Here is a 16,159-nt window from a genome sequence, read left to right on the forward strand (position 1 = left end):
TAACAGGTATTTACAATAAAGAAGTCCTAACATAAAACGGAAATCTATTTAACGAAAATCTGCCCCAAAAACGCGTCTCAGTCGACGACAGGACCTATGGACCGTTGAGGCATCTCGTTTTTCCACACTTAGAATCTTTTTTTAGCTTCTTTCTTCTCCAACTCACTGTTACCATCGACGGACCAGAATGATGGTACGTGGGTTAACGACGGTCTATTGATGGCTTCCGTTTCTCCACACTTAGGATCTTTTCAAGACGAGTAATGGGGCTACTTTCAATTAGCAATGATGGATGTGCAGGACAGTCCATCGTGTATATGACGGTCCATCAATAGCTTCCGTAGCCTCACAGTTGGTCAAAATTCCCCAATCTTCCTTCAGCAGCATTTTCTTCAGACGACGGTTGCCATCTACAGACCATCGAGGGTTCCACCGAGCTTCGATTGTTCCGAAGGTCATAAGTTATACAATTTCAGCTCAGTTCTTCATCGTTTCATTCTTGATAGTTTCCCTTTAAAAAAAGATAAAAATACACTAGAACTACAAGAAAAAGCTTTAGACACTATCTAAACTTAATGAAAGAATTAAAAGTATCGTGAAACCACGGTACATCAACACCCTCAACTTAAATTAATTGTTCGTGTTGAAGCGACGCACTATGAGTCACCACATAGCATATGTATAATAATATCGTTATTTTAGCTTTTACAATCATCTAACTATCAATCCCGATTATTTTTTTTATTTATGCATGCTATCACTATTAGGCTCGCCCATGTGGATAAGACCATGACCCAGACTGACCACACATCGACACCTATCCTCTTTGATCCCTCATCAAGATACCAATTTTTCGGTATTGCAACTAGTTTGCTCACTTCAAAAGAACATCCTCATTATTCACACAATGATTTCAGTTTGAGTATAAGGATTATTTTTTTTCAACACTCGCTCTCAGAACAACTTCACACCTCATTTATGTTTGTTGCCATAGGCTTGCCCTTATTTTCACTACTTTAAGTTCACTATAATAGAGTCTTAGGATCACGATAGGACCTTCTTAGATTGTAACTTAGGCTCACTGTCAGGTTGGGTACATTTGAATGTATTTAAGTTATGTATTGCCCTCCTTGACATAACGGCTAAGCGTCCTACTTTTTTATCATTTTATTCCACCCTATTTCTTCATTTTTTATATTCTTTTGTCTTACTTTTCTCCTTTCTTTCTCATTTTGTGTAAGTGATTATTTCATTAATTTTTTTCACTTTGCTTTAAACTTTTTTTGAGTCACTTTTCCTTCGATCTTTCTCTTTATTTATTCTTTCAACACCACTTTCCGGAGCATTCCATAAGTAGCCACCCTCAACCCATGGTTTTGCCATGAGTAAAGGTACACAATACCAAAGGTTGGGTAAGGACCAAGACATGGTTGTTTTTCTTTATTTCCCACCCTCAACTTATGCTTTTTGCATAAGTTGAGGAGCACATTTCCAAGGAGAGACATGACAAACAATTTGTTCTCAAAAAAGATCACTTGGGGTTAAAAAGAAAGGTCTATTTTAAGATCAAATAATTTGGATCAAGAAGGGATTAATTTCATTCGGTTTTATGTTATCTAGGCCAATGATAGGTTATCTTGAATAAGGGCCTATGATCATTTTCAAATTGTATATGACAACTTACTTTTAGTAGGACTAACCTGGCAAGTACTAGCTCAGTACCAATGGTAAACTATTCAAATTGTTTTCACACTCACTTGACATCTCTTTAATCTATCAGATTATCATACACCTAGTTCGTGGTGTATCTTTATGTCATGCTTATAGACATACAATATTCAATTACTATAACTAGTCATGCAACATTTTCTTAAATATTTTTGTTTATCCATCGTGCTTTAGATTCCATTTCTACACAATGCACAAAAGATACCAACATGTTGGTTAAACAGTAAAATAACAGGTCTTTCGGGAAAAATAAACACAAGCAAGAAAAACCCATGAGAGGATCGTGAATTGGGATACTCAGACTTCACTACAGCACTCACATTCAATTTACCTCACCCCAACAAAAAATCATGCAATTGTACCCGATGCATAAATATGGTGATAGGTAAAGCTAACCTGAGGCTCAAAGCACCGACAATCAATATGCTGATAGGTTCGATTTCCCAAAACTAGCTCCTTCTGTATTAGGAACACCATAAGTGGTGTCCTCGGCAATAAATACACCATCAGTAGTGATCCTCTTATTCTCAAGCGAGACGCTGCAACAACAACTTCTTGAACACTCAACAGGCAAGTCTCCTTATCAAGCAATGAGGCTCTCTTCGCACCCTCCAATTCATTGCTCTCTTTCTTCCATGCCCGAGACTCATCATCCTCTCTAACTCGGTTCTTTTTCGAACAATCTCATGGGGGTGGTGGTGGCACAACAGTTGTGGAGAACATGATATCTAGCACCGTGTCCTTAGCAGGCTCTGTAGTAAAAATCCTCAAACTCAGGAACTGAAGCCTCTAGTATTATATCCAAGTCTTCTCATAGACTCTCCACAACATCCTAGAGAGTCATCAAATCCAGTGTAGGGGATGGCCGGGTAAGAACCCGCAACTCAAATGCATACAAGCAATGGTGGACCTCCATGATTGCCTCTTAGTATGCTGGGCCATGTTTCTCTATATCCGCTCTTCCGCCTCAGCAAGGGATCTCTACATCCAAGGCTAGATGTGATTCAAAAGTGTGTCCATTTGGGCCTCTAATTTTTGGATCCTAGAAGAATGGACCAGTGTAGTAGATGGAGTCGAGCGCAAGGAGTTTGGAGTAGTGCTAGCACCCGAGATAGACTCAACTGGGGTGGTGTCAGTAGGCTCGGATATAACTATATTAGCTACTTGGGCTTGCTCTACCGTGGGGATCAAACTCATTTGACTCATCTAGAATGAGGCTAATGTTAATCGTGCTTGGCGGCGTTTTGATCACATCAATGTGTCGTACGGTCACTCCTACATACCTATTCAACTCAAAGGTCATGCACGGGAAGTGGTAAGTAGTAGTGGCCTTAAAGGCCCTCTCATTCATCACAACCTTCAATAGCCATGCAAACATTACCTTGAACCCCACAAAAATGGCATCCATCAACACTGCAGGATCCCAAGTTACAATGTTATCAGCAACAGTAGGGGAAGGGAAAAAGCAGTGGTGAACCAGTAACCATAAGAATTGGGCTGTGAAGGTGAGGTTGGCATTCTTGATGCTCCCCTTGGACTCCAGCACCAAATCATCAACCTCATCATCCACAGAGAGGTGATGTGCAATCCATCGGTTGGTGATATCTCTCAAATTCGGCTTACACTGGAACAGACCGTCCTTGATCTATTTTAACCGATAGTAAAATTCTGCGGTGAGGGGGGTCCTGGTGGAATTAACGTCCTCGCTATAGAGAAAACTGCGAATGGGAGGGAAAGAAATATCAACTGCTTGAACCGAACTCGTACGTACTCCAGAGGGGCTTGTTTTGCTGGGGTGGCCTGCCTATCCAACTGAGACCGGAAAGTCGCCACATTGGAGGCGTAGAACTCTAGCACCGTTTCTTTGCTATAGCGGTCCACATTTCGAGTCTTCCACTCCAGCCAATGTCTAGTTAATATATCATGGATGGCTGGCACAGTGGAAAGACTCCCATAGAGAGCCCGCCGCTTGAGTGTTAGCGTCTGGTAATGACCCCCTTGTCGTAGATACCTTAGAATCATTATATACTTGATATTGACCCTCTAAAAACAACCGGTAGGGTTGATAAAAAACCAGATCGGGGACGTCAGTCTGCGGTACTGGAGTTGAATTAGCACTATAAGCCTTATCAGACGAGGCAGAGTGGACCAAAGTATCTAAAACATTGGCATTAAGAGAAGCAGAATACTCCTCAAAGTTGAAAGCCTACATAGAGCCGAACGCTTCCTCTGAACCGGAAGCCTTCTTTGAGCCAAATACGTCCTCAGAATGTGCAACTAACCCCAAAAAGTGTGCAGGTAGAATGCGATCCTCTTCAGATAAGGAGGCAGTGAATCTGCCAGGCGCCACCTTCATGGGTGTGGCTCTATAGGTGCGGGCAGCACATGTAGAAGTGAGGGTGCCCAGTGGCACGTACTCAAGGTAACACTCATCGTCAGAGACTATGAGCATCTGTTTTGACAAAGCAACAGACTTAAAATTCCTTCTTGAGTAGACACAATATAGCTTTGGTGATATTTGTACCTACAAAGAGAAGTTATTAGTACCAATAGAATCTTGTAACACATTCAAAAGCATCAAACACAAGAGTAAAATAAAGAATGGAATGGCAATGCAACATTTCCTGAAGGACGCATTAACGGGTTATCGAAGATACGACGGTCTGTCATGGGTGTTAGTCGAGGCACACTTAGAAGAATTTTTGAAAATAATAGAAACAAAGGTTCTGATAGTGTCAATGGTTGTGCAGGACGGACCGTCAAAGGGACGATGGTCTGTTTATGGGGTCACTTGTCGGAAACTTAGAAAATAATTTAAGACAATCATAAACAAAGGTTCTGAAAGCATCAATGATTTTGAAGGACGGACTGTCGAACAGACGATGGTCCATCAGTGTGGTCAATCGATGGGTACTTAAAATATTTTTTTACAAAATATAAAACTAAGGTTATGATAGCGTCGATGGTTGTGCAGGATAAACCATCCAAGGGATAACGGTCTGTCAATGTGGTCCATTGATGGACACTTAGAATATTTTTTAGAAAATCAGAAACGAAGGTTCTGGCATCATTAAAAGTTGTGCACGATGGACTATCAAGGGACGACGGTACGTTAATGGGGTCCGACGATAGACAATTAGACTAAGCAAGGGATGTTCGGGTTGATGGACCCCAACAACGGTCCATTAAGGGGGCGACTGCCTGTTCAGCGACAGAATTTTGTCGCCATTTTATTTCTTCAACGTACTAATTTAGAGTATACTTAGAAAGTTTATGTTCCCTAACATTTAACCCAACATTTCGTCATTCCTAGGGCATGAATTATCATAGTTTCAGAATTCCATTCTCCACGTATCAAAACTCTTGGTCAGAAACACAACATGGAAACACCACACATTTTAAACAACACACCCACATCCCTTTAAATTTTGAGTATTCTAAGGGACTTAGGACTTTAGGTGTATGTTTTTAGCATGAAAAGACGTCCTAAAATCAAGACCAACAAGTTAAGACATCAAGTTAGCATTAAAAATAACCATAGTTAATCTAGTAGATTAGAAGAGCATACATGGAAACTGTAGTGGAGGAAAAGGGAGTATGCAAACTTGTAGTTTAGCAGCAGCTACACCAACCATGAATACCGGCCGTCAAGGAGATTGAAGAAGGTGGATGATTTGGGGAGAGAAAAAGGTTTGTGAAAGTTGGGGAACTGCGGGAATCTGATGATGGAATGAGATGGGTGATGAAGTTTGCTAAAATGAGAGGAAATAGAGAGGGAAACGGTTATGGGGGTTATGTGAAGAGGTGGGTAACTAAAAAGATTATAAACTTTTAATGTGTAGCAGGACGGGTCGGGTCAGGTAGGTTGGTGAGAGATCAATGATTCCCCATCGACAGGCCGTAAGTCGGCGATGTCTGTCGACCCCTCCGTTGACAGTGCCCTAATTTATAAAAAATTACAGATCATACCTGGTTACAATGGATCCTACCGATGATCCGTCGAAGGGATGGCGATATGTTGAAGGTATGGCAGTCCGTCGATGGTTGCACCATACCAATTTTCTGCAGATATTTAGTGATTTGGTTCCATCACATTTAACACCCATTAAGCTAATGTTTTTGTGTTTTATGGATACTTTTTGCACACGTACTCTACTCTACGCTATATATAACACTTCTTAAGAAAAATAAAGGAACATTTAGATGTGATATAAGTAATAAAAGTAAAAATAATGCAACCATGCCTATAAAATCACCAAAAATCTATAGTTGGATATAGGATACATATTGGGTTGCCTCCCTATCACAACCAGATTTAAAATTGAGGCACGACGTAGAACTCATGATTACTCAAACTTCAATAAGATGGTATTGCTCCATCACTTCATTCATCATTTAAGCATGCCCTATATATATTTTATTCACTGCCCGTTCACCTTAAAACTTACACCATCCTTGTTCTCAAACTCAACCGCACCATAAGGGAATAGTTGGGTGATAAAAAAGGGACCAGTCCATTTTGACTTGAGTTTACTCGGAAACAAATGCAACTTGGAATTTAATAAAAGCACCAAATCCCCAATAAAAAAATCGCGCTTCTCAATATTTTGGTGATGGTACTTCTTCATGTTTTCTTTGTAGAGGACTTCATATGCCTTCAAGCAAAATTCATAAAGCTCATTAAACCAGTTTAACCTCTTATTCGCAGACTCATTCCAATCCATTTTGAACTTCTTTATTGCCCACATGGCCTTATGCTCTAATTCAACTTGTAAGTGACAAGCCTTCCCACATACAATTTGGTATGGTAACATACCTATGGGAGTCTTATATGTTATCCGTTAGGCCTAAAGAGCAGCATCAAGCCTCCATGACCAATCCATTCTGCTAGCATTCACCATTTTCGCCAAAATCTGCTTAATCTCTCCCTGTTTGACACCTCATCTTGCCCACTTGTTTGAGGATGGTAAGGAGTGGCCAAATTATGGAAAAACCCACATTTTCTGATAATCCCTTAAACAACTTGTTGTAAATGTGGGATGCCCCATAACTGATTCTAGCCCTTGGGGTGACAAATCTAGAAAATACGATCTTTTTTAAGAACACGGTGACACTCTTCCCTTCATTATTTGCGATTGCAACAGCTTCTACACATATTTACACATAATTTAATGCCAAAAGAATGTACTTCATCCCATGATAACTCAAAAATTGGCCTATAAAGTCAATGCCCCACACATCAAACAGTTCAATCACAAGAATGGGATTTAAAGGGAGCTCTTACTTTCTAGAAATTCCACCATCTCTTTGGAATCTATCACATGCCTTGGCGAACTAATGAGAATGTTAGTGGATTGTTAGCCAATAGTAGCCACATCGCAAGATCTTGGTGAGCAGTCCGGATACCACTATTATGCCCACCTACAGTCAAAGAATGGAATGCCTCCAAAACACTCAACATCTCAAATTCCGGTACATAATGTAGAATAAGCCCATCGGAACAACTCTTATATAAGTATGGCTCATCTTAAAAGAACATTTTCACATCATGCATGAAATTTTTCCTTTGATGAAAGGACAAGCCTAGTGGGACAATATTACTAGCTAGATAATTCGCAAAATATGTGAACCATGTAATCAAGTCTTGGGAGTAAGCGAGTACATGGTCATCAGGGGATGTATCATCAATTAAAGCCTTTTGACCTAAATACCTCATTTTTTCATTTTCTAATCGAGACAAGTGATGTGCAACTTGATTTTTGGTCCCTTTTCTATCTTTCACCTCAAAGTCATGTTCTTGCAATTGTAATATCTAATGAATAAACCTCGATTTGGCATCCTTCTTTCCCATCAAATAAATCAAAGAAGAATGATAACTATGTACTATATCCCTTGTGCCAAGCAAATAAGAGAAAAATTTCTCAAAAGCAATGACAAAGATCTTGTTCAATCACGGTGTAGTTCTTTTGGGTTTCATTAAGGTCTTTACTAGCATAATAAATGGGATGAAGGTTTTTTACCTTCTTTGGACCAATAACACAACAAGAGAAACCACACTCGCATCAAACATCACCCCAAATGGCTTGATCGAATCAGGAGAGATGATGATTGGTGCAGACACTAACTTTTCCTTCAACTCACCAAATTCCTTAAGACAAGATTCATCAAAATAAAACTTACACTCATTCTCAACCAACATGCACAAAGGATGTTAAATCTTTGAAAAATCCTTGATGAACCTCCAGAAAAACCCTTCATGCCCAAGAAAACTTCTTAGACATTTTACAGAGATGGGTGGAGGAAGTCTCTCTATCACATACACTCTAGCTCGATCAACCTCTATACCCTTCTCTGGAATGCGATGACCCAATACAATACCTTCTTTCACTATGAAGTGACATTTTTCACAATTTAGCACAAGGTTATAATTTTTACACCTCTTAAGCCCCTCGGACAAATGACTCAAACACCACCCAAAAGAGTCAAAAACCACTGAAAAATCATCCATAAACACCTCAATAGTGTCCTCTACCATATCAAAGAGTATCAATATCACACATCCCTGAAACGTGGCCGGTACATTACCTAAGTGAAAAGAAATTCTCTTGAACACGAAGGTCCCATAAGGAAATGTAAAGGTGGTTTTCTCTTGATCTTCCGATGCACGGTAATTTGATTATTAACTTAATAATCATCAAGAAAATAGTAAAAACCCTTTCCTGCAAGTCTATTCAAAATCTGATCCATAAAAGGGCATAGTAAAATTGTCCTTCTCGGTCCATGCATTTAATTTCTATTAATCCATAGACACCATCAATCCAATCACCAATCTCATTGGGAAATACTTATTTTTCTCATTGGGGACCACAATAATTCCCCTTTCTTAGGTACACATAGAATAGGGCATACCCATCTACAATCAACGATTGGATATATCACTTCAGCATCCAAACACTTAATATTTTCTTTTTCAATACCTTTTTCATAGGTGGATTTAAACATCTATTGTCCTTAATACATGGCATATGATCGGGCATGAGTTGGATTTTATGTGAACAAATCCTTTGAGGGATCCCAATAATATCCGCAATAGTCCACCCAATAACTCTTTTAAACCTTTTCAACACGTTAACCAAACACTCAACTTGATGCACATTGAAATCTTATGAAATAATTACCGTCAAGGTGTCATCTTTTCCCAAGAATGATTACCTAAGATGAGGTGGTAGAGCCTTAAGTTGTAATTTTGGAGCTTCATCTATAGATAATTTTATGGGTGGAGACCCGTGATGCTTCATATCTAACTCCAACTTCATTTGTTTAAATTGAACATCACCTCGATCAAATGTTGCGAACAATGACCCATACTCTTCAACGAAATAACTATAAAAATTCATGATAACTGCCGCTAGTGCTTCTACACCAAACGCTCTTGTATTTGTAGTTATGATGACTTTTCAACCCTATATGATATGGTAGATACCGATTTGATATCGCCAATCTTCCTCATGGACCTACAAATGTTAAAAGTCATTTCATCAACGTTCAACTAAAATTTCAATTGAATCAATGTATATATTGAGTTACAGGGGAGCTCGGTATACCATATACCACCCTCTCCCATAATTGAAATAGGAAATACTCTTTATCCAATGACGTCCATGTTAATATCAGGCTTTTCAACACAACACTTACACACCAACCTCACTTTAGCGATGTGAAAATGTGGGTCCTTAGAAGATAGTCCGAAAAAAAAACTATAGATGTGATTATTTGCATTAGACTACTAGTTATCACAAAAGTTTGACCCTCTGGTAGAGGATTTAAGAAAAGTGGCCCATCAGAGTTAGTGATGTTAACATTTCCCCTATTGTACTTATAAGGGCGCGGGGCGGGAGGTTTCCTCCTTGGATTATCTTTATCCTAGTTATCAACAACTACTCGATTATGAGCATCAACTGGTGAGGGAAATTGAAGGTTCATTTCATCATATTTATAAGCAGTGTTGTTTTGAATATTCATTCTACCAAGTGTGCGATTTATTTATGGTTCAAATGGAAGGGTTTGTTCTTTTCGACTCCGTGTACTTGCATACACAAAACCTATACCTACGAGATACAAAAACAAAGAGAAAAAGTAAAATTACGAAATTGTTTACTAAACTTCAGTAATGTGCTTAATGTTAATCTAAAAGGCAATTTTTCCCGGCAGCGGTGCCAAAACTTCATACGCTTAAATTTAATTCTCAAAAAGAGTTATAAGCGGTCATATAAAGTAAAGAACCCAACTATGAGGTTGGGGTCGATCCCACGAGGAAAATGATTTTGACTTGACTTTAACCTACAATTACTTCTATTCATTCAAGTCCTTTGCGTGAACAAGTAATAAAAAATGAGGGGTTTTAAATAAAAAAAAGAATTAAATATTTATAAATAAAAAAGTAGAAAGAATGAATATTTGATATTTATCAAGTGATGAGAGTAACTAGGGACAAGTGTACCCCAAAAGGTTCATAACATGGTAATTCTAGCTATAACAATTCTTTTCCAGTATCTTGCATGCAAAGTGGTAAATTATGTATCCCTAATTCCTTGGTCCGACAAGTAGGGAATTTCAGTCCGCACCTTACCATTACGTCATATTAAGCATCATAATCAATGTATGCATTAGTTGTTACTTCTTACCAATCCACACTAGCCTATTAGGTAGTGTATACTAAATCTACGTTGATATTTCATTTCTTATTATCGACCTCCTTGGTATCGGAAGTAGAAGCAAGGCGAGTTCTAACACGTGCACTCATTAAAAAGACTTTTGAATGAAAGAATTATCAATACATGCAAGACACTATTCTTGAATTGTTATTTTAGCTAGTTTTACCTTGTTATTTACCCATGGTTACCACAACCTTAGTTATAGATTTAGTTACCCACATTGATAATTACACAATTCATATTAATTAGACAAGAATTCATGTACTTACATTGATGAGATTGAAGTAATCAAGAAATCAATAGAATTTGAGAAAATAATGCAATAAACAATTCCGAAAAATGAAGTATTTTACAAAACCCAATATTCAACAACTAATATTACAACAGAAAAATAACCAAGAGTCTAATCTCAAAAACAAGGTTTTTACAAGTATTTATAATAAATAATTCGTGACATGAAAAAGAAATCTATTTAAGGAAAATTTGCAAAAAAACGCGTAAGAGTCGACGATCGGACCGATGGAACGTTAAATACACGATGCACTATTGAGGCCTCCCGTCATTCCACACTTGTAATCTTTCTTCAGATGATTTATTCTCCTACTCACTAGTACCAACGGCAGACAAGGATGACGGTCCATTGAGTGCACGATGGTACGTCAATGGCTTCCGTTTCTCCACACTTTGAATCTTTTAAAGATAGGAACAGGGGCTACTTTGTATTTGCAATGACGGATGTGCAGGATGGTTCGTCGTGGAGATAATGGTCCTTCGATATATTCAATAGACCCACACTTTGTACGAATTCCCCGATCTTCCTTTAGTAGCATTTTCTTCAGACGATGGTTGACACCTACGGACCGTCGAGGGGTCGACGGAACATCGATGGCTCCGTAGATCATCACTTGTGCAATTTCATCACAAATCATTGTCATTTTAAGTCTTTATAATTTTTCTGCAAACAAAGAAAAATGTACATTAAAACTACTACAAAAAGGCCTTAGACACACACTGAACATAAGGAAAAAGCATTATAAGTACCGTGAAACCACAGTACATCAGCTTCTCAATTCGAAGTAGGACCATCCTTGTTTTGGGTTAAACCACAAGGTTTTAGATTGTTGTCTTTAACTTGTTGACAGTTTAGACATTTAGGAACGAACTCATAAAGACCCTTTTTAAACCATCCCACCAATAGACTTCTCTATGGTAATGATACATTTTGGTGGCACCAGGATGTATAGAATAGCGAGAAGCATGGGCTTCTTCTAGAATATGATTTCTCAAATTATCAACATCGGGTACAAATAATCTCCTTTGGTACCTAAGATCACCATCCTTCCCTTGGGAGATTACTTATTGATCTTACTAAGTACCGATTCCTTGAACTAATTTTAATAGGGGATCAATATGTTGGTTCGATTTCACAACAACCGCTAATGATGATCTGGAGTTATGATAATCCATGAAACCACCAATTGGGGAACGTTGTAACTACACACCTAAGCGATCCAACCTATGAACATCTTTCAAAAGTTCTTTCTTCTCTTAATCCACATGATACACACTCCATTGTCATACGACACAAAAAATACGCAATCTCATTAGCTTTTTTGGGGTGGTAAAGGACAATCATGCCGTAATCCTTCTATCATTCTAACTATCTATTATAGTCGGAGGTTCAACACTTTTGCGTAAACACATATTGAAGAATCTCATGGGCTATAACAATATCAATATTCACACAATACAAATAATTCCTCCATATATTTAATGCAAAAACTACAACGGGTAACTCAAGATCATGAGTTGGGTAATCCTTCTCATTAACTTTGAGTTGTCAAGAAGCATAAGCTATCAGGTTATCATGTTGCATGAGGACACATCCTAAGCCCACTAAAGTAGTATCACAATACACCATAAAGACTTCATTATTGTCTAGGTAGGTCAACATCAGAGCGGAAGGAAGATTATCTTTCAACTATTGAAAACCTTTCTCATAATCTTCCGACTAGTCAACCTTCACCTTCTTATAGGTCAAAGATGTCAAAGAAGCAGCAATGGATGAAAATACATCAACAAATCTAATATAATAGTCGGCTAGACCGAAGAAACTCCTTATGTATGGGAGTCAAAGGTCTAGGCCAATTTCAGGCCGCATCTATCTTCTTTGGATCCATCTCTACACCATTCCGAGAGATAATATGGACAAGAAAAGCAGCCTACATAAATAAAAATTCACACTTGCTAAATTTTGCATAAAATTGGTGTTCTCTAAGTATTTGCACGGCCAACCTCAAGTAACTTGCATTTTCTTATTCATTCTGGAGTATATCAGAATATAATCAATGTACCCAATCACAAACGAGTCAAGGTAATCTTGGAACACTCTATCATTAGGTCGATAAACACCGCCGGGGTATTTGTTAACCCAAAACACATAACCAGAAATTCACAGTTAACATATCTAATTCGAAAACCTATTTTGGGAACAACTTCACCTCTCACCTAGGTTGGTGATATCCCGACCTTAAGTCAATCTTAGAAAAGAAACTAGCACCTTGGAGTTGATCAAATAGATCATCAATTCGAGGGATAGAAAACTTGATCTTCATGGTGACCTTATTAAGTTTGCGATAATCAATGCACATTCTAAGAGACCGATCCTTCTTCTTCAAAAACAAGACCGGAACACCCCATGGAGAAATACTAGGTTGAATGAAACCCTTGTCTAGTATGGCCTTTAGTTGGAGCTTCAAATCTTTTAATTAAGCAGGAAACATCCTATACGTAGGAATTAACATGGTATTCATATCCGGTAATAAATCATACAAAAGTCAATTTCCCTTTCAGGAGAAACTCCTAGAAGGTCATTAGGAAAAACCTCTCAGAACTCTCTCACAATAAGGACTGACTCAATAGAAGGAGTTTCACATTTTAGATCCATAACCCTCACCACATGATATAAATAACCCTTGGCTATCACCTTACAAGCCTTTAAACACGAAATAATTTGACCCCTTTGCATATAATTTCCCTCCTTCCACTATAGAATAGGTTCATTAGGGAATTGAAACTTCATTGCCCTTTTTCTACAATCTAGTGAAGCAAAACAATTATGAAGCCAATCCATAAGCAAGATGATATGAAAATTAAACATGTCTAGTTTTATCAAATCAAAAAGAGTAACTCTGTTGGGTAGCATCACAAACATTTCCTATAGACTCTTTTTTCTATTACGGACTCACCCATTGGGGTACAAACATAAAAAGGCTCAATCAAAACATTGGGAAGTTTATCAAAATTCATAGCAACCAAAGATGTAACAAAATAAAGAGTAACACTTGGTTCAAGTAAATAATAAACATTAATAGGGAAAAATTGTAACATACCCCTTGGGTGAGCATTCTTGTTCTCCACTAGCCTTGAGTGCATAGAAACGGTTACTTTTTAGAGCATCAGATTTAGGACCGCTTGGTTGAAGTTGACTATTACCCTTACCTTGATTTCTCACATTAGGAAAATCTTTAACCATAGGCCAAATTTGCCACAACCAATCCAATGATTAGTTCCAACAGGACATTCACCCTTGTTCTTTTTACCACACTTACCGCAAGTTTGTCTATCTCTTGGTGGATCAACATTTATCCCCTTTCATGGTTTAGGATTAGAAACTCTATCGTTGAGATTCTTGGAGAAATATGAAGGAAATGGTTTGAAAACCCCTTCATAAATTTAGGCTTGTCTTGAACATTAAACCTACTTTTAGAAGAACCACTCTCAACAGAATTTTCCTTCTTAGCTTCCCTATTCTTCTTCCTTACGCAATTTTCCTAAACCTGTTGAGCATGAACCATCAACCTAGAAAGATCCATATTTTCATTAAGCATGGCTGCACTACATTCTTCTTCAAAATCTTTGGACAAGCCCGTTACTTAACGAATCTTTTCATCCCTTGCATTAGAAACCAAAGAAGAAGCATATTGGACAACTTAATGAACATCAAGCAGTATTCCTTAACACTCATACTTCCTTGATGAAGGTTGATGAACTCCTATAATTTAGCTTCTCTTTATTCCCTTTGGAAGAATCTTTCAAGAGATGTCTTTTTTGAGATCTCCAAAGTCACAGGACTATCTCATAAAGTCCTACTATCCTTCCACAGATTATACCATGTTAGGGCCACGTCCTTGATTTGATAAGCAGCAAGTTCATCCTTCTCCGTACTCACCCCCGTAGAAAATAAAAACCTGCAGACCTTATCAAGGTAATCTTGGAGGTCTTCATCAACTTTTGATTCAAATTACATGGGAGGATTCATCCTCGTAAAGTCTGTGAAACGGCTTACCATAGTACTAGCATGTTGGTTCTCATGAGGTAAATCTTCTTTGTTAGCTTGAGTCATTACGACTTGAGCTTGACTGGTGATTTATTGGGATATTTGGAACAGGGATGCCCTCACCTTACCATCTGTCATAGCTATTGGATTCACAGAAACTTGATCATTTGCAGCAGCTTGAACTTCAGGAGGATTTTGGTTACCTCCATGAGTAGCTCCCGCATTCGCATCTTTTTCCCTACTCTTCTAGCAGCTAACATTCTTGTGTTCATCACCTATATACACAAGAAAGATATTAGTTTTTCAAGGACACAAAGTGTCAAAAATTTAATGGCACGACACAGGAGTATAAAGAAAAGAAAAGTTTCCTAATCATCACATAGTTGCTTGCCCACAATTGTGGCGCGCTTCACAACCATTAACAAGACACTAGGTAATGTCTTTTATTGAGACATTGATCCTATGGATATTAAACATTATGAATATGAAATAGGCGTTGTCTTAAACAAAGTTTCTCAGACTCGTAGAGCACACCCTGGATGAGACAGGCATTGTCGTTTTCTTAGAGGAATCAGACAAGCCTTAAGCATTTGTCATAACATGTGATCAATAAAATTTGAGGAAACATTAAAAATTTTAACATGATAATAAAGTATACTTAGACTACATATTTAGGACTCATAAAGACATATAATATTCTAAAATTGTCTAACATATATAGAAACCATCTAAGAGTGCAAACTTGGACTTAGCCAATGATAGTCAATATGCGATATATTCGTTAATACAAAAGAATCCAAAGAACATAAATGGAAATCTAATATTCTTAAATTCTACTAATTTATTCATAAAGCTTGAAAATGAAAGATAGAATCCCCAAACATGAGGACCTACCAAGACATGGAGAAACATTTCCAAGCTTCTTCAAATCGACCTTCATAACATCAATTGTGGGACCTACAGTTGTAGTAATATAAAGTAATGGGGTTAGTACACCACATGTACTAAGTATGGGTATATGCACATAACAATAAAGGAAATGCATGAAAAAGGACAATTTATCATATCCTTAGAAAACATGCTAAATCATATGAAAGTCTTCAATGCACATATCATATAACATATAAAAGTTAAAGCATGATCATAATCAAAGACATATTCTTATAGTATCTTGTTAACATTTCATATTCAATACATCATGTAGAAAACATACAAAATAGTTGCCAATGATATTATCCCCAACCTTACAGCTGTATTGATCATGTGAAGCCCCATAACCCCACACAAACTAGTAGATAAGATAGGAGACCATAAGTCAAGTATTGCTTCATGTACTTGTAACATATGTATTCATCACCTCACATAACAGTATAAGCCA

The sequence above is a fragment of the Solanum lycopersicum genome, chromosome 9, assembly GCF_036512215.1.
Source record: "Solanum lycopersicum chromosome 9, SLM_r2.1".
Classification (NCBI taxonomy): Eukaryota; Viridiplantae; Streptophyta; class Magnoliopsida; order Solanales; family Solanaceae; genus Solanum; species Solanum lycopersicum.